This window comes from Pavona decussata, unplaced genomic scaffold (assembly GCF_977016875.1).
Source record: "Pavona decussata unplaced genomic scaffold, jaPavDecu1.1 SCAFFOLD_84, whole genome shotgun sequence".
NCBI classification, from domain to species: Eukaryota; Metazoa; Cnidaria; class Anthozoa; order Scleractinia; family Agariciidae; genus Pavona; species Pavona decussata.
The window spans coordinates 5,152,259-5,178,383 of NW_028145502.1; the positions used below are offsets into that span (position 1 = coordinate 5,152,259).

Below are 26,125 nucleotides of genomic sequence, written 5' to 3' on the forward strand. Positions count from 1 at the left end.
GAAGTTTTCTATAGTCGTAATTGTGTACTATGCCAACTCCTTCCCCCTGTTTTTTGTTTTTATATTATTTTATCAAGAGAGTTTTTGTTTATGTATGAGACGAATTTGCTGCGAATTTGGTGAAAATCGGCTCATAGATACAGGATATATTAAACAACAAGTGTAGTGTGGTTTTAATGCATTGAAATGTTATATTATAAGCTGTCCGAACCATATTCTGAGCCGGAAGTAGTTGTAAAGCAACTCAAAGATGTATTAAGCCATCTTTTGCAAGCTAAGTTGTCGTCGAAAAGTGTATTTTCTGGGTAAAACTTTCAATTTTCTGGCAGAAAACGAAAATTATAGTAGAAAAAAGTGAAAAATCAGACAAAAGAATTCCGCCATGTTGGATGACTTTACTGGCCCCAAGCAGCGCCACTTGTATATGTATCCACATCGCGCAGACTGCCTGGGCATCATTAATTATTCATAACCAGTGAAGCGTCAAATTCGAATGCGTGGGTGCCATTGAATGGCCTGAATAAGAGAGGAAAGGGCCCAAATTAGCCCACAAGGATTAATAAAACTTACTTTTCTGATTTCCTGGAGTTAGAACTTTAACTTTCACGCGCGGCTTTTTGAAGAAGAAGGTTGTATCTTCAATTTAAGCCGAAAAGTAAGTGGATATAGAAGGTTTAACGATTCGCTTTTTGCGTTTAAAAATGAACAATAATAGACCATTTTTTGTATGGGGGCCGTTTTCAGAAACGATTTTCTGACAATCCAAACAGCCTTTCAAATTTTCACGCACGGCAAATAAAAGATGGGTCTTTTTCTGAAACAAAACCCGTTTCAACTTTGAAAATAGGTCAACAGGAACCATTCGCCTTTTGAGTTTGAAAACTAGTATTTGCAGTTGCGCTTGAAAATGGCGCGTCTTGGGTCGAAGAGCTATTGTCATAAGCACAGGTCTGCATAACAATGGATGTCAAAACTAACAATAGCCTATTCAAGAAAACCACTTGACTGTTAAATATTCCCTGATTATCGCGAATTTTAAAAGTGTTAATGTTGGCACAGCTGGTTCATTTGAAAACCTGTCACGCAATGAACCAGGAAAGCGAAAAGGTAAGCGATCGCGAGCTCTTTTCAGAGCTAGTTCGAAAACCCGATCCACTCGCTGTTAATCAATATTGTACCTCCTTTTGTAAACGAAAACAGCCTTATGGTTCACTTCGAACTAAACGGCGAGGCAGTTCGAAATGAAGAGAAGTTTGTGGGCAACCCAGCAAAGTGTTTGCAATTCTCAGTACAATCAAGTATTCTGTCTCTCGGTTACCGATTAGCGCAATCTGCTCGGAAGCGTGTTGGAAGTGCGTTGTTCTGTAACACTGGTACCATCATTAGCCTGTAGCTTTTAACGTTTCTTAGCAGAATGTTCTTGTTAACGCTTCTCTTTTTTTCACAACACTAGAATGGATACGAAGGCAGCGCGCGCTAACTTTATTTAATAATAAGTAACTCAAGATTTTCGCACGACCAGACGGCATTCAAGTTATTGTAGGTTCGAATGATTTTTTTTTTTTTTTGCCGTGGCGTAGCGGTAGGTAAGAGTGTGAAGCTGATCAATCGGTCTTATAATACCCCTCGATCTTAGTTATTCAGCCACAGTGCGAAGGTGCGATATTAGAAAACAATAGAAAGGGCATAAGTTCATCAGGCCTTTGTCTTTTAGCTCCGCTCCGACAAGTTGATGAGCTAAACAGTATTCCCTGCGGAGCAGTGCGCGCGTAAATTTGGACCAATGACAGTCATTCAGTTTACGCTTCACCACTCTTTTACAGATCTATAATTTTTGCCTTGCAGTAAGTAAATGTCCCAAGAACAATAGGCATTCTGCGCGATGCAAAAATATTAACATCATCTTGTAGACGAAATAACAGGCTATCTATTAAAGAATATTTCGTAACGTATCGTAATATAATTACTTAATATATCGTATCGTATAGGGGAGTTCCAACCACCCACCTCTTGTGATATGGTGAGGGTATGAGTTTACATGTACGTCCGAGGATTAAACTGCTAATGAGACTGCCAGTAGTCCTTTAGTGTCTTGATGGTTGAGACCGCGAGCTATTCATGGGAGGAAGCGAAACACGATCTCAGACCATCGTGAATCTTCCTTCTTGGCGGCAGAAAATAGAATACACACAGATTTTCCTGCTTTGGTAGGGATTTCTACGAAGTATCGGAGCAAATGACGACGAATTTTGCCTACGTTTTATCCTCTTTGCCCACTTTATCGCTCAAAGGTGATTATCGAAGTAAAATCACAGCTGGTCTAACGGGGATTTAACCCTCATTATGACGTGAAACACTTAAACTTTGAAAATTTCACGAAAAAAAAAAAGCTTCTCCAAGATGACTCCAAAAAATATACATATATCTTTAACATTGGTCTCTTTGGGGTGCCTGGAATCTCAACGAACTTCTCCTACTGGAAATGAAATTATGATAAAGGCTATTTTAATGCACTAAAATAATGGGACCCAGGGTGAATTGCAAGGGTATCATGTTAAATCATTGCTAAAAGAGGAACAAATACCAACAACCAAGATAGTTAATAACACTTACAGAAACCCCAAATTTGTTAGGTCTGCAAATATATCTCCCGATAGGTGTTCAATTTTATTCTTGTCTAGGTACCTGTAAATGGAAGGGAAATTATATTTGCTTAAGAGTTAATATAGCTTATAAATATTTTACGGAAATATGATGAGATTAGGTTAGTTATTTCAATTCATAACAGGGTTGGGGCACTCTATTTTAGAATCTTTTATACACCGAGAACAAATTGCGACATTCTTTTTCTGTTGGCTGAGAAAGAGAAAAACAACTGAAAAGTAAGGCACCTAACGTCGAAACCGGACAATCTGACAACCAGCCTACCATTTACGGTGTTTTACCGTCACAGCTAATTATGATAGCATGCCTTTGAGTTTTTAAAAAGACGGAATAGTACTATATTATCTGCATTTTTACCGACAAAATATGTTGTGCTCGAGTACGTTTCATTAAGCTGTTAGGAGAGAAAATAAATAGCTTATTGTAGTTGCTATAGTTTTGAGGCTCTCGTTACTGAATAACGAATTGTACTATTGGATCTTTTGGTACGCTTAAAAACAAGCCATATTTAGCCATGTTTAGTATAAGCCATTCATATTTACTCGCATTTACCTTCTAGTTGCACGATATTTTATCCACTCGTTCTTATATTAGATTATATATTTAAACGAGGTATTCGCAGGTTTTTTTGTCGGCTTGAGAAAGAGAAAAAAAAAAATGAAAAAATAAGGCACCAAAAGTCCCCCTATGTTAATGAAACTAGACAATCTGACAACCAGCCTAAGATTAGCGGTGTTATACTGTCACAGTCAATCATAATATCATGTTTTTGAGTGCTATAAACAGACGGAATAATATATACTCAATCTTCTTGCATTGTTACCGACAAAATACGTTGTGTTCGAGTACGTTTCATTAAGCTTCTCTTCGTAAGGGATACCCGTCATATTGTTCCCTGTATTTTTTCTGCCATAGCAGTTCTAGTTCTTTGTTTGACATTTCAGTTTTACATGTAACTCCTGATTCATTTTGAGGCGTTTCGATATAAACTACACTTTACTACACATAGCATTGTACCTCATGTTATCTATTCACTCAAATAGCTTTGCTTGCTAGTTACTCCATGTTATTTTTTTCTTTTTAGTCTGCTAATAAGTCTGACTGCCTTTGGTTCTCCTGAAGTCTTCCTAACTAAGACCAAGGTCGAGGCAGAGTGCCAGAAGCCAGTAGGGAAACTTGTTTCTCGTAATACGCCTTAAAACAGCTAACTTTGAATAAAACAAATCAAAACTTCATGAACACAATATTGCAGAATTTTATCAATCCAAAGGGCTATTTTCACGATGGCGTCACGATGGCGTAGACCGGGGAAGGATTATGGCCGCGGAAACTTTGATTCTGAATAACGTTTTTATATTTTTTGCTCAAACGGCATGGGACTTGTTGATTTTTTCACAAATTTAGCTGGGAAGAGTTTGATGTTGTCCTGATACTGTTCATTGACCTTGATTTTATCATGGCGACCAAGTTTTGATAGGCCGAGTTTTTTTTGTCTTGTTGTTGTTGTTGTTTTTGTTTTTTTTAGAAAATGGGACGTCAGATTTTTGAATGAAGAAAAGTTAGTTGCTCTACATTATGTTAGCAAGGAAGGCCGAACAAAAAAAAAGGGCCGAAAGGACTTAGCACGAAATTATTTTTTTCCTTAAATCGGCACTCTTAGGCCTGGGGCAAACGTCGAGTCTTAGTCGAACTTAATTCGTCGAACCTATTGATTTTGAAATAGGTGCATGAATGGTGCGACGTTTGCCGCAATTAAGTTGACTCAAATTAATTGGTTCGACTCCAGCATAAGTTCGACTTGCCAAGTCGGATAATGCGACAGTGTTTCGGCGTTACAGCAAACGCCGTTCTAAACACGCGCTAAACTCAATTCATAAATCATGCAAATTACAAGATAATTGATTCAAATGTGATGGACTACGCAAACGTCACAAAAATACCGACTCCCCCATCTGCCAAACACTATTTCCCCTCCTGACGAGCATGCGCTCTACAAAGACAATTTCGCGACCAGAAATGGCGAGCTATCGAAAGCCATTGTTGACATCGCAAAGCGCGATGGAAATGTGTTTTTCGTGTTTCATGAACACTAGATATAAATGATTGAAATGCAAATTGCCTATTTGCAATAAATGCTCAGTGTTTGAGTCTTCTCTTTCTATTTTTCGCAATTAATTTGCAAAGAAAAGCCCGACGAGCACTGTATTTCGGCATTTCGCTGGCAAGTCCTAGCAATAACTAGCCACGCATCGAGTGAGTAGGGACCTTACGAATGCAAGACGGTGACGCCAACGAAAACGTCATTTGAAAGTATAAATTTATTTCATTTGTGCTACTTCGCGATTATTTTAACTCATTCAACTGGTAAACAAACGACAAACTACCCAGGAACCAAATTGGTAGAAGAATGAAAAATTCACTGTCGTGTGTTCACGTTCTCCACAAAACCTTGAATTTGGTCGTTTCACGTCGTTATTTTGCAGAGGACGACAAAGAAATGTACCAAAATGTAAAACACACGTGCAGAGCGATTGCTTTTGCTCATTAAGTCTTTTGTGTTGTGCCGTTGTCGTCGCCGTCGCCGTGATGTTTTCGTTGGGTCCCTAATAGCACGGGGACACGTGCTTATTCCTGTGTTTCACGAAGTGCAACTTGTGAATTAGGGTCTACGCAGGTTCCACGTTTGCAACCACACTGGAATTAAGTCGACTCTTTGTCGTACCTATTTTTAATAAATTCGACGCGACTTAGATTCGACGTTTGCCCTAGGCCTTACTCCCCACGGAATCAACGAACGCTGTTTATTCGACTTTTTTTTATACCCTTAGCTTTTACGTTACCATATGCATACTCCTATCATTTGTGTAGTTTTACAGCTGATATATAAACCATACACTCGATTGCAAAAACGTTGACACCTAAGAAGCATAAACCGTGAACGATGAGACCCAATGGCTTTATGAGTATAAGTGTACTAAATTTATTTGCATAATATTCTATTCTCGTAAGACGGTTGACTGGACCAAAATAAGTCACACGTGGGAATGATGGATACTGTCCAAGCTTTCCTTAAAGTGTCCGAGTTGGCCAACAAGGCCCAATTTGAGTGATATCGCGATTTGCCTAAGTTCAAATCAGTCAATGAACTTAAGCAATATTTGGTAGAAAATTATTCGGAAGAATTAAGTCAGCACTGTATTCTTTCTTGCAAAGAATGAGAATGGTAAATTATTGATTATGGGTCTCATCGTTCACGGTTTATGCTTTTAGGTGTCAACGTTTTTGCAATCGAGTGTATACAACCCACAATTCCTTGATTTCCTCTGACGAAGGACGAATGCTTGAAACTGACGTCACTAATCGAATCTCCTCACAATGGCCAAATTACCTTATCAACTCTGTTAATTAAACCAAACATCAGTGATTGTACGTTTGGGTTCCAAAATGTTGACGGCGTTGGAAAAGAACGGGCAATTCATTTTTGCATTCTGTGCGCGCATTTTAACAACACGAAAATCAAAACAGAATAAAACTTGATCTTCGTAATCCGCGCTCTTGATCCCCATGGAATCAACGAACGCTTCGCTTACCATTCGATTAAACCGTTCTTCTTTTTCACGTTACAATGTCATCACCAATAGCGTAACTCACAGCTCTTTGATTCGCTCTTTGGAAGGGCCGCATACGAAACATCAACTCATCGCTCGTTTCCAGGCTACCACAAAAGGAAAAATTACATCTATTCTAGCCACGTAGGAGTCTGAATGGAGGAAAACCGTCGATGCCACTAGCAAGAGCGTGCATTCAGACCTAATAATATACGAGTTTCCTTTTATTTGTACTTGGATAAATAAGTCGCTAAACAGGAGACATTCAACAAATTTGTATTAGTAGATTTCCTGCTGATTTTATCATGAAAATATAATAATTCCCATTTTAAATGTAAAATATCTAAAACCGGAGACCTTACCTATTCCATTAGGCTTAATATAGCTTTACCAAACCCTCGAGAAATTTCGAGCGTCTCGGTCATTGACCGATGACATCACCGCGGTAATAATGATATGAAAGGTACTTCAGATAAACATCTATACACCACATAACACCATGCCATAGCAAAAGGAATCAGCTGCGCGCTAATGTTGAAAAAGGCTAAAATACAGTGCCACACAGGCAAAATGCTTAGGAAATATCCAAAGAACAAATACAAACTCTACTGATATTATTTATTACACCCAGTTTCTAGCAAAGTTTGATTGTTAAATTTTCTGTCGAGAAATCCTGATTGCCCTCAGTAATTAAAGAAATCATAACAGATCAGTTACTTCCTTTATTTTTATTTTCATAATCCATATTTCTTAAGGCAATCATTCGAATTCCAGGTTTTTAAATCGTAATTTTTCATTTTTTTTTGGTTCATACTAGTGTTTCTTTATTGGTTTCGATTACTTTTTGTTCTTTTCGTTGCCAGAAATGGAAAATGGCGAATCCAAGATGGGCACCTTTTGGCAATCATGTCTTATTACGACGTGATATGACGTCATTACGTTCAGTTACGGACCTCTAAGGAGACATCTTTGGACGAAATATTTATCGTCGAAGTCTCACGGTCATAGCTTTTATACTCCCGAAGTTATAGAGGGGGGTGGAATACGCCCCCCCCCCCCCCCCGACCCATAAAGACAATAAAAAAGCACGGTCTAGATAGGGTTAATTAAACAGGTATAGTACGTGCTTCAACGACCGCTCGCTGACCTTACAATACCTTTCATACTTGCTAGTACGTGCTCCAAGAATCTTTGCCGACTCTGCGCTGCTTTTGTAATTTATTATTTTATAGAATTTTCAATTTAACCTTACTTTTAAAAATAGCCTTGTCACCTATAGCTTCTTGAGTTACATATATTTTTTGTAATTTACTTTCGCTAAGATCAAACAAATCGTGTACGCACTTCTTTGTATTTCTTTTAGTTGAATAGAAGTACGAATCAAATAAAAGCCAGTCTGTTTGTTCCTTTTTTTGAATACATTTGTGACTACTTGTAGGATTAAACCTGTGTCGAGTTGTACCATAGTTGTACGATAAGATTTGTCCCAACTTATACGATTACACGAAATAAACGTTGTTGAATCCAAGTCAAGTTTTCGCTTATCGCTGCGTACCAGTTGGAGTTTTGATCCTGTACCTCATTAGAGTTACGGCTCTTTCCCGCAAGCCAGTTGCAACGTTGAGTTTTTAAAATTCCCCCGTTGTCAATTTTCCCAAGCGTCAGAGAGTCCTAAAGTTTGTAGTTGCCCAGAAAGTGGAAAAAAAAAACGTACTGTCACATTTGCACTGACATAATTTTTAATCAAAATAAATTGGTTCTTTGTTTTCCTAACAGCTCTTGGACCAATTTTTCTACCAGCTTTTAACCGTAACATAATTTGAAAAAATAATGTACATTTCGGAAAAATTTACTTAATTTTTCTCAAAATGACTCCAAGTCGACCAGCATTGATCGCGGGCCCCATTTGCTAGCATCGAGTATCTTTCCTTTTGGGTTTTTAGCAGTGAACATGGTCTTACTGAACATTTTTTGCTTTGTTTTTTTTAAATTGCATTAATTTATAAGAAAATTAGGTACCATATTTATTCTTCACCAAGTGAGTGTTATTTTTTCAAGGCGCGCGATGGCTCAGTAAGTGAACAGCAAGTCGATCGCATTGTTGGGTAACCGTTGTCTTTTTTCCCGCTAATTACTTTTCGGATTTTCTTTGCTCTCAAAACCAATCTTGCCGGATGTAAAGGTGTGAAATATCACCACATCATTTTCCAAAATCGATTTCTTCTCGAATCAAGTCACGTGTGAGTGATTTATAACAGATTAACCTTAAACATAGGGGACAGTGTAGTATAAACTATTTGAATATATTTCAAAATGCTATTATAGCTTTCTTCGGCGGTTGTCACGAGTAAAACGAAAGAAGAATTAACGGATAGAAATTAGCTGTTTTTTTTTTCTCAATCAACGAACTCAAAACATGCATTGACCATGTCCCGTACTATTAAAATCGTAGAGGTTGGTTTTTAGAACATTATTTTTTGGAGAAAAGTCACTGAATATTCCATTTCTTTTTTTATGGTGAGATTCGCGAATGAAAGAGCGACGAAAAAGTTAAGCCCGGTTCGACTCAGTAACTTCAACCGATAAACAACAACAACAAAATTCCGTGGTAGTCAGTTTGAAGGCTCACATCGTTCAAATCGTTCTTTTAAGTAAATATTTATTCTAGCAATATCATTATGTATATTACTTTTTTTAATACGGTATTAAAATATTCGAATAAGATTACATTAAGTCAAACATCTAATGATAAAAATTAGCGAAAGAAGTTTTACACTACAGGCATTATTTTCCTTCACGCTTTAACCTGTACATATTAAATAGATGCTCAATTTTTTTTTGCATCAAACCTAGAAGCGAACAATCATATTCACACCTCACTGTGTTCGTCCTGGATTTTCGCTTTAACTTTGCAACAGAAGTAGCCAGAAAATGTTAATTTGCACAGAGTTTTTGTCCGCAATTGGCAGACTACTGTAAAAAGCAGTTTACCTGCGTTGCGTCATAAGTAGCAAATACCTTTATTCCAGGATTTGTCAGTGTGTCAGGTTTCAATATAAGTTCTTAAATACACTCTCAAGAAATTCCAAAAAAGAGTGTCTCCGAAAATATCGAAGAAAACGTGCGAGCTACAGCCCCGCAACTAGGTCAAAAAAGTGTTCGTTGTCAAGGCAATTTTAAAGACGACAAGAGCACGCTAAATTGTTCATTTTAAGATTTTGTCTTTAATGTATCTGGGTTTTTTGTTTTGTGGGTTTGTTTGTTAGTCCTGTTGTTGTTGTTGTTGTTTTTTTTTTTTCATTGATAAGTAGCAGACAAAGGTATTCGAAAAACGCACGTTGTTTGGGCTAAGGAGATGAGCTATCCAAATTGTCTGTATTATCTGTCAACTCGGAAATGTCGTTTAGGTGAGTTTTTAATTATCAGTTTTATAATTTGAGAGCAAAATTTCATGTCAATGGTTTTTCAGTTCCTAATCAGAACCTTTGGTGGCTAAGCTTGGATTTACCTTTGGAATTACAACAGGTGCTTTTGTCCAGTTTGATTAATAAACGTGATTTATAAAACCTTAGTACCTTACTTGTTTTGCTTCGCCTCTATTTTTCACACTAACGTTAGGTTATTTTGAATTATCTGATAAAGGCGTCCTTTGTTCATATTTGTTTTCATATTCAACTCCATTATTTTCTCGCTGGCTGAGAGTTCTTTACATAGCTGTTTAGTAGAGCTTGAAGTGTATTGACGATCGCTTGTCTTTTTGTCCGTCTTTACCTCCATCAGTTTAGTGTACTCAACTTTCTATGCTCAGGGTAATCTCGTACCCAGATCTCCCACGGTCAGGCGGAGGGGAGATCTGGTAAAGTTCGATTTGAGGCCCGGAATACGGGCCTGCCCATCATCCTTTGTCCACCGTGCTGCTCGTAACTGTGATCATTCCTGGTGAGGTTTTCGCTTTCGAGGGTGCTCTTCGGAACGTTCTTCGGTCGAGAGGACAACAAAACTTGAAACTTAAACCAAAACGAAAAAGGCAACAGGAGAGATTGCAATCAACAAGCGCGGTAAATCACTTTTTTACTAAGATTAGTTCCTACCCTTTGTGACCATCTAGACCATCTTTGTAATGAAAACTGTTCCAAGAACAAATCCATCGTAATTGTGCTTTCTCCACTCAAGATCAACGTGCTTATCGACGATCAATTAAAAAGACTTAAGTCAACCGGAGTAAGCTGTACCAGTTTTCGCCTTAGATGGTAACTGTATTGAAGATACTGTAATTTACAGGCAGGGAAATGTCACATAATTTTTGTGCACCCCAAGGTAAAGGTAGCAACAGACAGTGCAGAGAGTTTTTGTTGTCGAAGCTTTATCAGAAAAATTTTGTGGTCGTTGTTGTAGATGAGGCACAATAGAGTTACTGATTGGCATCTTGGTGTTAAATTTCGCATTGAAAAGTCAAATGGTTCATGTCATATTTTCATTTGCAAAGTTTCAGAAATTGTGGTCTACCAGTGATACGTAAAAATTATTTCTTCTCTTTGTAGTCTTTCAGCTGATTTGGTCACACAAATTCTCCTTCTTCCATAAGTTAATGGTTTCAATTTCCAAACCAAATGGATTGTGTAAATGCGGCAGGTTTCTTTTACAGGCCAAAGGACACAACTCAAGGTCACTGTAATAATATAATTTTATATGAACCAGCTAAACAGGGCCTCCTCCTACCTACAACAACTGTCCACTCCTATAGCACCAGAAATTCTGCCAAGCTTAATTTCCACCGACCACAAGTTAGAACTAACATAGGCAAATTTACTTTTAAGTACTCTGCTTCTGTCATATGGGAAACTGTCCCCATGGCATTGAAAAAAACAAAAACTTTTAACAGGTTTAAGAAACTTTATAAGGCCCACCTGATCTCTTGTCAATCAAATAATATATGTTCTGTTTAATGATCAAATATAATAGTATGTAACTATCTAATAATAATAATAGAGTTAAAAATAATAATAATAATAATAATAATAATAATAATAATAATAATAATAATAATTGTCTGCTTATATTTTGATCTTTGTTGTCGCTGCTGTTGCTGCCGATGATGTGTTGTCCTTTTCCTTTCTTTTTGTTTGTTGTTGTTGTTGTTTGTTTGTTTGTATGTTGTTTTTTTGCTTTTTTTTTTTTGTTTTTATTTATTTATTGTTTTGTTCTTCTTTTATTAAGCTTGTCCTGTTTAGATTTCTTGCTCGGTTCAGTATATCTCGAACATACCTTAATTTACACAAATGTAATTCTCTCTTGTAAATCCTAGGCTCTACAAACATTTCCTACATTTTTTAATATCTCAATAAAGCTCAGTGTCATTTCTTTGTTTACTTAAAAGTAGGTGGTGGTCAGCCAGAAAGCCTTTGCTACTTTGACCACCACACACATTTTATAATTTGTACTGTATTTATTTTTATCTTGTAATCATTTGTTGTAATACTTTTCTTTCTATGTTAATGTTGTGTAAATAGTGTGAAATAAATGAACCATGAACCATCCTAGCCCTAACACCATGCTACTGTCTTGGTTATATACCAGCAAACCAGAAAGACCTGTCCATGTAAATGGTAGGCGCCCAATTATGTCCAACATTAAAATACCGAGTACACCCTTGCTGTTTTAAAGGGGTTTTTTTTTTCTCAAAAATGGAAGTTTGAATTTCTTTTGGGAAATGGAGGTACCACATCTGGATTTGGGATCTGAAGAATGTTTGGTTACTTGCAACATGTGAGCAAACAGAGCAAGTCCCTATGAGTTTCCCATTAGAGTTTTATTTGGTAGTGATGAGCTTTCCATTTCAGTGGTTCTTGATTCACCTTTATCACATAACACTTGAAAACTTTTCACCTGAAATTTATGTTAAGTTTAGGGGACATCCCCCTCGACTGCTTCTTTGATGACAAGTTAATAAAGGTTATAATTTTACACATAGGAGTCCACAGACTCGAAAATTAGAACCACATAATACACAAGTCCAATAATATTTGACTCTTGATATGAAGAACAAAGGTCATTATCTGCATTTGATTTGCAAGGCACAATGAGCTGCTTAAATAATCATTGTTGTACTGAGCATTGCATTATTTGTACATGCATAGAGGATGATACACTAAGAATAATACAAGGTTCTTTATGTCCAAAGCAGCTATCTTGGTGCTTGGACACTCACCTCTGATGGGATCCTTGATTTCAGCAAAAAATAATAATAATAATAATAATAATAATAATAATAATAATAATAATAATAATAGGAAGGTGTGAAGGTCTTTTGGGCTCATAAAAGTAGCAAATGGCAGATAAATAGAAAACAAATAAAAAAAAATATTTCCACTATTTGTTTTCCTGTGCATGTCTGTGTGTTCTAATGAACTGTCACCCATTTCTGCAGCAAAACAACAGCTTTCACAGTAAGCTGATCTTCAGTAACCATGAATTCCTAAGTATTCCTTAACCATGGCCTTCCATAGCCAGGAAACAACATTTAATCAAACTGTCAGACACAAACCCACTGCAGAGAAGTGGTGGGGAAAAGAAACTTTGAAAACAGTGTCTGTCTTGGATGAAAATTCCTTGTTGATGCCAATTCCTTGAGCAAAAAAAATGTTCTTGTATTGATATTTGCACCCATGTCAGGTCCTAACTTTTCTTAATATTAAGACCAGCAACACAAAATTATGTTCAAGGACTTTTCACACAAGTACACAAAAAATATCAGAACAGTGAACCTTGAACCTTTAAGCCCCAGTAGTGATCAGTATCAAAATTTCTCCTAATATTTATCAATACACAATCAAGGAGAGGTCATGAGATCACCAGTGGTGAAATTTCTTGATATTTCAACAACCTCCCTATAATGCTACTATGAAAAATGGACATGTGGAGACCAGTAAGGAGAAACTGTATGTTGACACTGAGGCTTAAAGGTTAAAAGCTAATAAATACAGAGCCATATGCTTCGTCCTTCCACCACCCCATGCGTCAAAAAGGGCTTAGTTACTTGAGAATCCCTTTTTATTCAGCTTTCTCATTATCCATTTTCTGGTAATTATATTGTCTTATTCTAATGGAAAGAATAACAACATCCCAGTGAATGACTACAGTTTTTTCTTAATTAATTGCATCTTTGTTCAGGGGGCACAACTTCAGAGTACAGCAAACAAGGAACACTTTCCTCAGTATTCCCTACAGCGAAGATTGTTGTCATGACAACAACAGCAACAGAAAAACAACCAAACTACAATCATACAAAGTTTGAATATGAAAGATTTATGGAGTACTACAAAGGCCCTCCTATCTTAACACAAAGTAATGTTGACCAGTTTGATTACATATTTTCGCCCATAGCAGATGAACTTATCACCACCAATGTCAAAAATTAAGCCTGTCAGCCTATTATTTACTCATCATTAGTACTGTGTGGATTTGGGGGTGCCTTTTTGGGTGGAAAGCTTGGGGATCACCAGTTCTACCTTACTCCCCAAATTCCTCAAAATGCACTTTTGGCTCAGTCTCATTCTCTACAGACTGACAATGAATATTATTTGCCACAATCTTTGGGAATGGGGTTTGATTCTCATCGTGTTGGAAGGATAATAATTTATTCATTTTGGTCTTCCGCAAACCATGGAAAGTTTTTTCCAAGAAAGTGGAAGAGATGGGAAGCCTGCTACATCAAAACTTTACTTTAACAACAATCATATTGGTGCAAATATTGAAGAAATGCAACCCATCATGACAGATTAGTGTAAATACCCCAGAAATCTGTGCAGGGGAAAATTTTTGCTTATAACCACTTTGGTTTTGGCTTTTATGTGAGAAATGCAGCTGGTGTGATATCTGTTGTCCGAAATGACTGTCATTGCTCTTAATTATGTGTTGAGCTGTGTCCAGCTGTTTTAGCCCTTGAAGATATTCATATCACTGATAGGAACTTTAGGAACTTGCTTCTCCCTAGAAATCAGGTGGAAGAAATTAAGGCAGAGTTAACAAGAAATAAAGGAGAAACTGAGGCCAGTGATAACTATTTGTATCAGAGAATGTGCTAAGGATTAACAATGGAAGTAGTAAATGAAGTGTGTTTAGTACTTCAAGGACTCCATACTAATGATAAAATAATGGAGAAATTCCCCTGTCTTGAAGAAAAGAACAATGGCAAAAAGATCCTAAAAACTATAAGTGATGTCAAATCCAAAGAGGCATGTCCTCCTTTTAAAACTACTTCTTTTCTAAAGCCTATCACAAGCATAGACCTGCAAAACATTAGGTGGTGCAGACATGTAAACCAATGTCCCAATTTTCATTTTAGAGGAAGGCTAGTTTTATATTTTGGATCCAAATTTTTTTTAACTCAGTAGGTGGGAGAGAGGGGATAAAATTAAACTAACTACACTTACATAAAGAGCCCTAATCGGTTCAGACAAGGTGTTCTCTGTTGTAGTACGGGTTTCATTACTATTATTTTGGCGGTCATAAGTCGGACATTTTTCATTTCTCTTAGCTGAGGGGTGGGAGGGATATTGATCTCACCAGCAGATGAATAATAATATTGTGTGGACACTACCAATTTCTCCAAAGTCCTATGAGAGATGTTGTATGGATCTTGAAGGAATAAGCACACTGGTCTGAAAGGACTAATATTATATTATGAAGTCTGTTACTCAAAGTCCAGTTCAATTTATAGAAGGAAAATAGTCTTTTAGCAGAAGACAAAAACTGAAAATATGCTAGCAAATACGGCGCGCGTGTTCAGGAACTCAAGGTAAAGTATTTTGGGGAAATTAATTTGCGTTTACTAAATAAATAATCATTTTCAAAAAAATCATTTTTTGTCAAGAAATACCAAAAAAAAAATATATGACCTACCTCCATTTTATCCCCAAAAGTAAGCAAGCTTATATCCATCGTGTTGGAAACTTGTGTAATTTGGCAAGGCCGTTTGAACGTTACTGCAAAGTCTTTTCGGCTAAAGTCGCTGTTGTCTTCCGAAAAAACAATTTCTCACTGTTCTCTCCCCACACAAAGGGCATGTATGTATTAAAACGTCGCATGACAATCTTAATCGGAGCGAAAACTTTTCCGTGTTTTTGTTTCTTCCCCGAACTGAGCGAAAACCAAACACAGAAGGAAAGAGCCAATCACAGAGCAGATTAGAATGAGGCATTCTTAATTCTGGTAACCAACCAGAAATGGCGTTATATCGAACTTTACCAGATCTCACATTTCGACATTCCCGAACCGACGACTGAGATCGGGGTACGAGATTATGCTCAGGGAAGAGTCAGCTATGGGCATTCGAATATCAGAAAATTTCTTTGTGATCAAACCTGACCTCCCATAAAAGACATTAATATACATTGGTCTCAGTTTTGCATGGAAACCGCATCGAAAAACATCCAGGGACACCTAGCCTGCGAACGCAGACGTATTTCCGGCTGTCGCTTCTCTCCGGAGAGAAGCGACAGCCGGAAATACGTCTGCGTTTGCAGACTAAGGGACACCCACCCTACGGCCAGTTTCGCTGAGTATTTTTTCGAAAAGACTTTTCAAGCCTCTAAAATGGGATTTAATTGTGAAAAAAAAATACTAGAGTTATGTTTTAAGCAAAAGGTCACTTCAAATTTTTGCCACGCTGAAAAGCAAGTACATTTTGTTTTCAGGGGACCAAATACCGTGTTAAAAGTATTAAAAAGGCCACCTTTTATTTTGGAAAGCCAACAGCAACTCTAAAACTTCTTTGTTTAGGATTTTGTCTCAAAAGTATCGGCCATTTTATTACATTTTTAGATAAAGAATCCGAACAGATAAAACAAGCTGTGTTAGCTTACGTGAGTTGGCCTTTTAAAAACCCAGGAAACATTTTAAAAATCTTGTTTTAATGCTCTCGTTGGGTGACCCTGAACATCGAGTTGCAAACTTTCTGCCACACACTCACAACACGTGCCTATTTTGTACATATAGATTGGTTCTTTAGGTTGTGCAAGACCTGACCACCTCAGATTAAAGAGCTCATTCCGCTCCCTTATTTTCTCTTCTAAGTGTATTAAATATTTTTCAACTAAATTCTTTTTCACTTCACTAAATTTATCTTCTGCTATCATAACCAGTTATTGCCTCCGACGTTTCTCGATCTGTTTGTAACTAGGAGTCAAGAACATAATTGATTTAATTATAATTTAAAGGGAAATTACAAATTTCACTTTCCCCTGCGTCTAGAGGTTTTAAAGCCAATGAAAAAATATATGTGATCTTGGTTACTTGTTTGCCAAGGTTAATCTAAACAGCGTTTCTCAAACATTGTATAAATAAAATGACTCTATTAGATATTATAACGTTGCGCGGTTTCTTTACCGAGTGAGCATGAGTCATATAATGTGTTAGTTTCTCAGAAAACAACAGATGTTTATTTACAATAAGGAAATATGGAATCAAAAGATTGGGTCATATGTTTGTTAATTATAAGTCAAATATAGAATGTGATTAAGAAAACTTTATTTCATATCCAGAAATACAAACAATAGTAAAACTAACAAGGCTGTGTTGAAGAAATGGATTAGCGCCACAGAATCCTTTGCAAAATGAGGACTTTTTCAGAGGTTGTGAGAATCGTGAGTACATATCGAATGGTCAGAAAATCGTGAGCTTTTTTATCTTTATTTCATTCCCTTTTTCTGGTGCTAAACCTTGCGCTGCACCTTTTGCCTCGCGATCTATTTTACCCTAAAGGTGATTCCTTTGAAATGAAAGAAATATTTGATTCCAATATCAGTCTAGTTCACCACTCCTTGTCAGGTCGTGTGGTAGCAGACATTATATAGATAAAACAGAGTTAAGAAAAAAAAACATGGATTGTATGAAAAACACTCTTTTAGGTCCCGAAATGGTGGGCAAGCTCGTTTTCCTGGGAATGGCTCGACTTCTGTTGTCAATTCGGATAACAGGAAAATACTGGGGTAAAAAAAAGATAGCTCCCTATTAACTGGGCTTGCCTTCAATAAAAACACGTTTTCAGCGTGCCCGCGCCAAAGGTGCGCGATAATGACTCATTAATTAATTCACAAGTTCATCGTGTGGCATCAAGCAGTTAGCAATAATACTAGGCATCACATGTGCGGGTTTAGTCCAGGTGTTCATATCATGTTTAATTCAATCCACTCGCGCCGATAACTTATCATACCATTTTCCTATCATTTTCATACACTCGCCACCGTTTTATATATCAATTTCAGGTCATGCAGGGTGACCTGAAAAGATTTGGCACAAAAATGCATGGAGTTTTAAATGTCCCACAAAAAATGGGACCAGAGTGGGGAATAAGAGTACTAGATTCTACGCAGCTCACCTGGTTAAATACCTGTTAGGGAAAAAAACAAGGAACAAAAGAAAAAGAAGTCCCTCACACTTACAAAATCTCCATCCATGATTGGTGTGAAAATATTTCTTTCGGTAGATGTTGAATTCGATTGTTGCTGAGGTACCTGTAAAAGAAATGAAAGTTTATTTTATGATAGAGAGAAAATCAGAAGAGTAAGACAGGTCATGAATATTAAGGACAATATATTAATAGCTAGCCTCGTTATTGCAATTTTAGACTGTTCACAGCCCCCCTATTTTTCCGTGGCGATCTGGGGAGAGTGTCTAAACTACCGAAGGGAGCGGGAGTGGGTGTTAGTATAGTGGGGGAGGGGAAGCAAAAAAATAGAGGGACTGTAACAGCTTCTTACTGTCTCGCGTTCCAAAGGCCCGTTGCACCAGCAACGGCAACCCTTCATTGGTCAATTAGACAATAGTAGTTCTGAAGCGTTGACAGCATGACTGACGTATCTTTCACCGCCAGTTCTAAAAGTGGATACGGCTGGCGTGTAATGTTGTGAAGATCGTGTTTTGATTTTTATCGTTTGTCTCGTCGGCTTGGAATTGGAGGCCTATTAGTATACAAACATCCTCATCGCCGCTCGCATCTTCCAACAAAACGTTCAGTGTAAAATTCGCGTCTCGGTACGGGTCGATACGGTGGACGGAACAGGTTCAGAACGGTTGAAAATCAGCGGACGCTTGGCAGGCGGCAGACTGCAGTTTTCCGTCTCTTTCCACTGCTTTGAAGTAGATGGCGAACTGTAGGGACGACTTTTTTTAACAATTCTCTGGGGCAAAACAACACACACAAAGCGGTTGAAACGTTGCTGATCATGGCTTTCGTCGCAAGCGCTATTGCAAACACGTGAAGATTTCCCATCTTGTGGATCAACTTCAACTCCAAGATGTGCTTTTCAAAGATCGGCTACAGGAATGCTAGCAACTCCAGCTCTTTTCGGGATTTTAAACAAATTTTATGTGGAAATGTACTTGTTTTGCCTCCCGAAATCGCCGACTGATATCTTAAAATAAATGTTACAAATGCGGCATGTATCTAAAGAGGTTTCGCTGTAAGCTTCACTCTATGTGTTCCGCTTGTATAATTATTGAAATTCACTTTGCAAATAGCTGATGTACTGTACTGTATTTTCATGCCTATCCTCACTCGAAAGACTTTCGCAACTTTATTTTATTTCACAACTGTACTTTGTTTCGAAATGGTACAGAAACTGTATTGTAACAAGGACTATCGTATTTCCTTCAATTTGACATGTTTATCTCTGGGGAGCATATTTTTTAGTTGGTTCAATTAGTCGAGGCGACAAAGTTTCGGCACGTCCCTCGAACACGAGACAGTGAGAAGCTGTTACAGTCTCCCTATTTTTCCCGCCGCCTCCCAACTCCCCTCCCCTCCCCTCGGTAGTTTAGACACTCTCCCCAGATCGCGCTCGCTTATACCGAAGCGTACCGGTTTCGAGAATCCCACGGAAAAATAGGGGGGCTGTGAACAGTCTATTGCAATTTAGAGGCAGGGGATAAAGCACGTTTGAGTAGAAGCCTTGACATTTTAGGTCTGAGTGGTAAAATGTTGTTTTCATAAACTATAGGTCTGGACTTTGGGACGCTAATTTCCATTTTACTCATTCCTCTTGAACACCTCTAAATACCTTTAGTGACTGCGTGGGAACATTTAAAAATGGCATGAGGCTACCCCTGGATCGAGGAATACCGGCTAAAGTAGTGCCAACCTTGGTTTATCCGACTTGATAGTAGGGTCGCGAATGAGATCTGGTGCTGGTGCGTATACTTTGCTCTTTTTTTTTTTCTTGATTGTTTAATTTGTTGTTTTTTTGTTTTGTATTTTTAATCAACTTGGGATTACACCGGCCACAGTTCCAACGCAGCCCCATACCTCACCCCTCCCCGAAACATTAAGTTCTACATTGGCAGTTCGGATTTCGCTCGTCACTTATGTTCTGCAAATAATTAGGCGATGAAAAGTTGGGCAGATGGCGTTATGAGATATATTGTGGCCAAGTGTAAACGTGTGTGCCTGAAAATGTTGTTAGTAAAAAGTGTGAAAAAGGCCGATTAGCACTTCCGAAAAGCCAACAGAGGCTCGAAAACTTCCAAAATTTTATACATTTTAGTGACAGAAATTAAATTATAATAAGCTTTTCAAACATTGGAGGACTGTAACCACAAGAATTAGATTTTTGTATTCATTTTCTGTTGTGCAATCAGCTTAAACGTTAAATTTGTCATCATGTTCAGTGCAGCTTTTTGTAACTAATGGTATTTTTTTCCTTGTAACTTATGCTTACTTTTTCTTGCAGGTTAGTTTCTGGGCGTCGCATACGTAATCGTTTGTTGTTAATTTCATAAGTGCATTGGGCCTTTCTTTTTCGGTTAATTTTTTTTATAACGTTTTGTATTTCGCCTTTGTAAATCAGTTGTTGTGATCCCTGAGTTGCCGTACAGATCTTGTGAGTAGTTATAGTTTTGCATCTGAATTTTTGCTTGTTTTCTATTCGATTTGTTGTACATTCAGTTTTTCTTAAGTTTATAAGTTCGTGTTTATTAATTCTGCATTTTTTCTCGTTTGTGATCGTTTCTAGTGAGTTATAAAGTATTAAAAGACCAATTTGAAGCCGTACCAGGAGCGTTAATTACCAGGACCTTGTAAACAAATTAAACAATGGTAGAAATTGCTTCAATCCAGGAGTCATGCCATAAGGACGTAAATTTTGATCATCCGGAGAAGGACTGTTTGTGATTACATTGGCTGACGTTTCCACAACCTAACTGAAAGTCGTTATTAGGTTCAAGTAAATTGTGGAGCTTCAATAGATGATATTAGTGGCTTTGGTCATTGACCTGATTAAAGGCAAGATGCTATTTGTCGTTTGTCAACGAAGACGTTATGTTATTGGCTGTAACGACTGCAAAAAATGATTCCTGCTTTTCGATTCGTCTATTGTAAGTGAAAAGTCGGTTGGCCTATTGTTAGTAAAATTAGTCAGTTTGTATAGTGTTTGCTGTTTTGTTGATGTTATGAATAAGGGCCTGTGGTTTCGGCTACCCACCCTCCCGCGAGTTATCCTGGACGAGCAAGCCTTTCACTTATTGCGCAAATAGTTCTTCAACCTTCTAAGCGGGTCTCGGGTGTCTCGCCCCTTCCCGACTCAAAATAAAAATATACATTTGAGCTCCAGTTTTGGGTTTACAATCACACATTCATTTACAATAATTTAAATTCAATATATTTTCCTACAGTGAGTTAATAAAGGAAATACAATCAAACTAAAACATGTATCGTTATTTCAAAAGATCCATTTCAGCCCCAAAGTGCCACCGCAGCTCTGTGGCCCCTTAAGCTGATTTGGACTCTTTGAATTCGTGGATCCGTTTTGTGAATTTGGTCCATACCGACCCCAATAAAAACCTTTTCAGCCCCACCAAAAAGTCGGTTTCGTCCATTGAAAAATATTTCATAAACGGCACCTTGGTGCATGTAGGTTCTTATCACTAGAGCCATTTCCGTTCAAGCCTAGCTGGTTCTAATGTAGGGCCGTCTCTGCTCCTATAAATGGAGCTGTTTTGACATCGAAGAACAGAACTATAGTATTTTGTTACAACACGAGATAGCCCCAATCACTGCAACTTTTTTGACTTCGACTGGTAGATCCATTTTCATTCGTCTTTTATTAATAGAGCCGTTTGAAATATTGAATTTTGATGTAAAGCAAAGTATGACCGGAGCAGGTGAGGGGAAGGGAAACGAGTCTTCTTTGAACATAGCATGTTCTGACTTGCGGTGGGTAAATACCCTCATCGGACAGCCACGAAAGGTTGTGCAATAAATCAAAGATAGTTGTAGTTGTTAGCGTCTCATTAGTGCCATTATTGTTAACTTGAACCTGCTTTTCTTCCAATTGTACTCATGTGGTATAAAAGCTTCACGAGCTCATTCTGCACGGATATTAAAAAGGAAGCATAAAATATCAAATTCGATCACTTGATAACGGAGAAGATCGCTAAAGCGTTCACTTAAGATGACTGGAAGCCAATGGAAGCAAACGAAATAGTTTTTCACCAACAACAATGGAAAGAATATCAAGTGAATAGTATTTGAGTCAGCATACTTTCGTGTTATTTTGTTACTGAGCTAAAGTTGAAGCCCACGTGCTTCTGTTAAATTAAAAAAGAAAATTGTGAATTCCTCTTTGTTTTTGTTTGTTTTTGTTGTTGTTGTTTTTTTTTTTGTTGTTTCTCAAGGCGAGCGACACACTTGGCGATTTTGTACGCCGATATCCACGATCGGCGTATAAAATTGCCGATATCTGGCATTCGCCAAGTGTGCCCGTTCCCGCGATTTTCTAACTTTTATTGCTGCGAATCGCAAGTAAAGCCAACCCATAAGGTTGGGCGATTTTAATTTATCGCATGAGTTTTCAAAACTGCCACATCGCCGCGATCGGCGAAAAAAATCGATAGGTGTGTCCTAATCAATGGTTGTCTATGGGTGGCGAGAATCGCTTGCGATTTTCGCTGGTGATCAAATTCGGCGCAACCGGCGTATAAAATCGCCAAGTGTGTCGCTGGCTTTAGACTATTCTCTAGGCGGCCATGATATAGCTGCAATCTGTAGGGACGTAAATTAATGTCGTTTCAATTTTCGGGAGTTTGAAGTAATAGATAAAAAACGAGTGCGAGTTTTTTTATTTTATTTTTTATATATATATTTTTTTTATCAGGGGTTCCAAACACCAAGAAACGGATGAAAGCACGACCCCGAAGGCAGAGTGCTTTTATTGTTTCGAGGTGATTGGAACCCCTGATGAAAAACGAAGCCCAAGGTTAAGGGCTGGCTTCACAAACTAGTGGCAGAATTTTAGTGGAATTATTTCCGAAGAATAGATAATTAGAAGGCGTGCTCAATAGGCTATTGTTTGTTTCTTTTTCGTGGTAAATGAAATGAATATCTAATATGCGGCAAGGGGGCGAGTATTAGATAGTGGTGGTCTCTTCAAGGACTACGATTTTCACAAGGTTACCGCTCTAAGCGCAGATATTGCCGCAATGGACGCTCTGTCGCTGAACTTTTGGTTTGTCAAAATTCGTGATGGAGGTTGCTAAATAGTCCAGTGAAAAGAATAATATGTTGCCCTATTGTTGTTGAAAGTAATGATTGAAGCAGCAAATATACTGTATTTAGTATTAAGACTGATTAAAATTCAAATTTCTTGATCAGTGTCTTGATCATTTTTTTGAACTAATCGAGTGCGTCTTGCTCGATAAGTTCATACATGCACCTGACCCAATTGGTGCAAGCTGATTGGGTCATTAGCACATGAATAATTCATGAGTTTGAGAAGTACTATTTTAAAAACTTGTGCTTCGGGTTTCAGCAGGTTTCCAAACGCGTTTGGAAACCTGCTGAAACCCGAAGCACAAGTTTTTTATAAGGACTTCTGCAAAGAAACAATACAGGATTATGCAGTGTTGAATTCTTCCCATGAAAGAAGCGAAGAATGAAATTCACATCTCACTGCATGTGTTCGCCCTGAATTTTCGCTTTAACTTTGCAACAGAAGTGGCCAGGAAATGTATGTTAATTTGCAGAGTTTTTGTCCGCAATTGGCTTGCTACTGTCAAAAAGAAAGCTGTATACCTGCATTGCGTCATAAGCAGCAAAAGATACGCTCTCAAGGAATTCCAAAAAAGAATGTCTCGGAAAATATCGAAGAAAACGTGCGAACCTGACAGCCTCGCAACAAGGTTAAAAAAGTGTTCGTTATCAATACAATTTTAAAGACGACAAGAGCACACCAAATTGTTGATTTTAATATATCGATCTTTCTTCAATGTATCGGGGTTTTTTTGTTTTTTGTGTTTGTTAGTGCTGTTGTAGTTGTTGTTGTTGTTGTTGTTGTTGGTGTTGTTTTTTCATTGATAAGTACCAGGCAAAGATAATTTTATCATTCGGAAAACGCACGTTGTTTGGTCTAAGGAGATGAGCTATACAAATTGTCTGTATTATCTATGAACTCGGAAATGTCGTTCAGCTGAGTTTTTAATTTTATTTTTATAATTTGAAAGCAAAATTTCGTGCCAATAGTATTTCAGACCTCGGGCAGCTCAGCTTGAATTTACCCTTGAACTTACAACAAGTGGTTTCCTCCAGTTTGATTAATAAACGTGATTTATATAACCTTACCTTACTTGTTTTGCTTCGCCTCTATTTGTCACACTAAGGTTAAGTTATTTTGACTTCATTTCTTCTGATAAAGACGCCCTGTGATATTTGTTTTAATATTCAATCGGATTATTTTCTCGCTGGGTAAGTGTTCTTGACATAGCTGTTAAGTAAAGCTTGAAGTGTATTGACTATCGCTTGTCTTTTCGTCCGTCCGTTTCGTGCCTTTTTTGGTCGAAATAAACTCATAAATGAACACAATATCCTCTTTCTAACCTCTTAAAGTAGTGTGAACCTTCATGCCTTCCTTCGTCTGCTGAGGGAAAATAGTTTCTCCGATACATTTAATTTCCCTAGCTTCCTGTTCAAAAGACGTGATGTTAAGCTACAAAAACGAATGTTTTTGTCCCCCAAAAAACGTCCAGTAAGGTAGTGCCTTTTTCAACCGAGAAGGAGGATTTTTGTGAATTTCGAATTTCATTTTATTCTACGTTCAGTACCATTTCTACTTCATAAAAAAGGACCTTTCTTTGATGCTGGTCGATTCTTTAAAAATTCAGTGGCATTCACATCTTTTAAAGCTTTTTAAAATGCCCCACTTACACTTTTATTCGATCTGGCCGCCATTTTAAATCCGCACCTACCGCTCGCCTGAATTAAGGCATGGGCCCAAGATTGTTCTCTCAAAAAGTGTTGGGGCCGTCTATCTCTAAACACTTTTGATGCAGACAGATGAAACTTTGACAGATACATACATTATTGATTTGCGGTAATTTGGTACTTTTAGATTATGCAAATTAGGTTACGCGACTTCCATTGGCTGAAAAAGCTTTATCTTAAAATTTATTTATCACTTTAATAATGTTTAGGGCGTTTAATATATCACTTGTGTGCTTGGCCTTCTTAAGATTTTTTCTAAGCAAAGGCCTAACGTAGGGGGATAATTGCCTTGAGGGACTGGGTACTAATTGAAAAATTCGTGTATTTTAATAATTATTTAAAAATGCAACAGCTTCCAGGCACAGTTTTGTAGATGCATTTATTGCGAATTGTCTTGTACCAATACGGTTAAATATCTCACAAAGAAAAGTGTTGCCATTTTTGCTTTCTTTATTTACAGTAAATTGTGGGCGTGCAAAGTTACGTGACAACATTTACATAATTAAAAAACACCAAATTGACACAACTTGTCAATATATGTGTCTGGCAAAGTTTCAAGCTTCTACTGCCAAAGTGTTCTGAGATAGATCACCTCCTTCATTTTTTGAGTGATTAATTAGGGGCCCATGCCTTAATTTACCTGAGCGATAAAAAGCGCTTGCCGTCTAGGATTTTTGGTTACGGTAAACTGTAGAGCTTCAGTAGATGGTATAAGCTTTGGTCATTGACATGATTAAAGGCGATCGAGACGCTATTTGTCGTTTTTCAGCTAAGACGTGATGTTATTGGCTGTAAAATTACAAGAAATGATTATTCCTTTTCGATTCGTCCGTTTCGATTCGTCTATTGTAAATGAAAAGTCCGTTGGCCTATTGTAAGTAAAATTAGTCGGTTTGTATAGTGTTTGCCTGTTTTGTTGATGTTGGCAACGTGGTCTCGACTACCCACCCTCGCCCGAGTTATCCTGGGCGAGCAAGCCTTTTACTTACTGTGCAAATAGTTTTTCAACCGTCTAAGTTTGTCTTGGGTGGGCGAGACAACTCGCCCCCACCCGGCACAAAATGAAAATATCTATTTCGGGTTTAGAATCGCACATTTATTTCAAGAATTTAAATTCATATCATATATTCCTACAGTGAATTAATAAAGGAATTAAAATCAAACTAAAACAAACACCGCTTTTCAAAAGATCCATTTCAACCCCAACCTGCCGACTCAGCTCTATGGCCCCTGAAGCTGATTGGGACTCTTCGAATTCGTGTGTCCATTTTGTAAATTTGGTCCATATCGACCCCAATAAAAATGTTTTCAGCCCCGCCAAAAAGCTGATTTCGCCCACAGTGGAAAATATTTCATGATCGGCACCTCGGTGCGTATAGGTTCTTATCGAATTCAATCACTGTGTTTTAGGACTGACAACTTTATGATGCGGAACATCGCCAAATCGTTCTCTAAAGATCGCTGGAAGTAAACGAATGAAGTTTTCATCGGCAACGATCAAAAGAATATTAGTAAGTAGTGCATGAGACAGCATACTCTCGCATTATTTTGCAACAGAGCTGGATTTGAAGCCCACGCACTCCTGCTAAATTAAAAATACGGG

General features: G+C 37.7%; 1 protein-coding gene and 1 long non-coding RNA gene across 2 annotated transcripts in view; both read right to left on the reverse strand.

The window, feature by feature from the left end:
• LOC146475584 (uncharacterized) overlaps positions 1-26,125 on the reverse strand; it is an 873,425-nt gene that overhangs the window by 677,878 nt on the left and 169,422 nt on the right. The gene's annotated exons all lie outside the window — the stretch shown is intronic.
• LOC146475605 (uncharacterized) lies at positions 13,557-15,568 on the reverse strand. Its single transcript, XR_014865919.1, has 2 exons — positions 15,174-15,568; positions 13,557-14,261 (listed from the first exon to the last, which is right to left on the reverse strand). It is a non-coding gene; the product is annotated as an uncharacterized LOC146475605 (long non-coding RNA).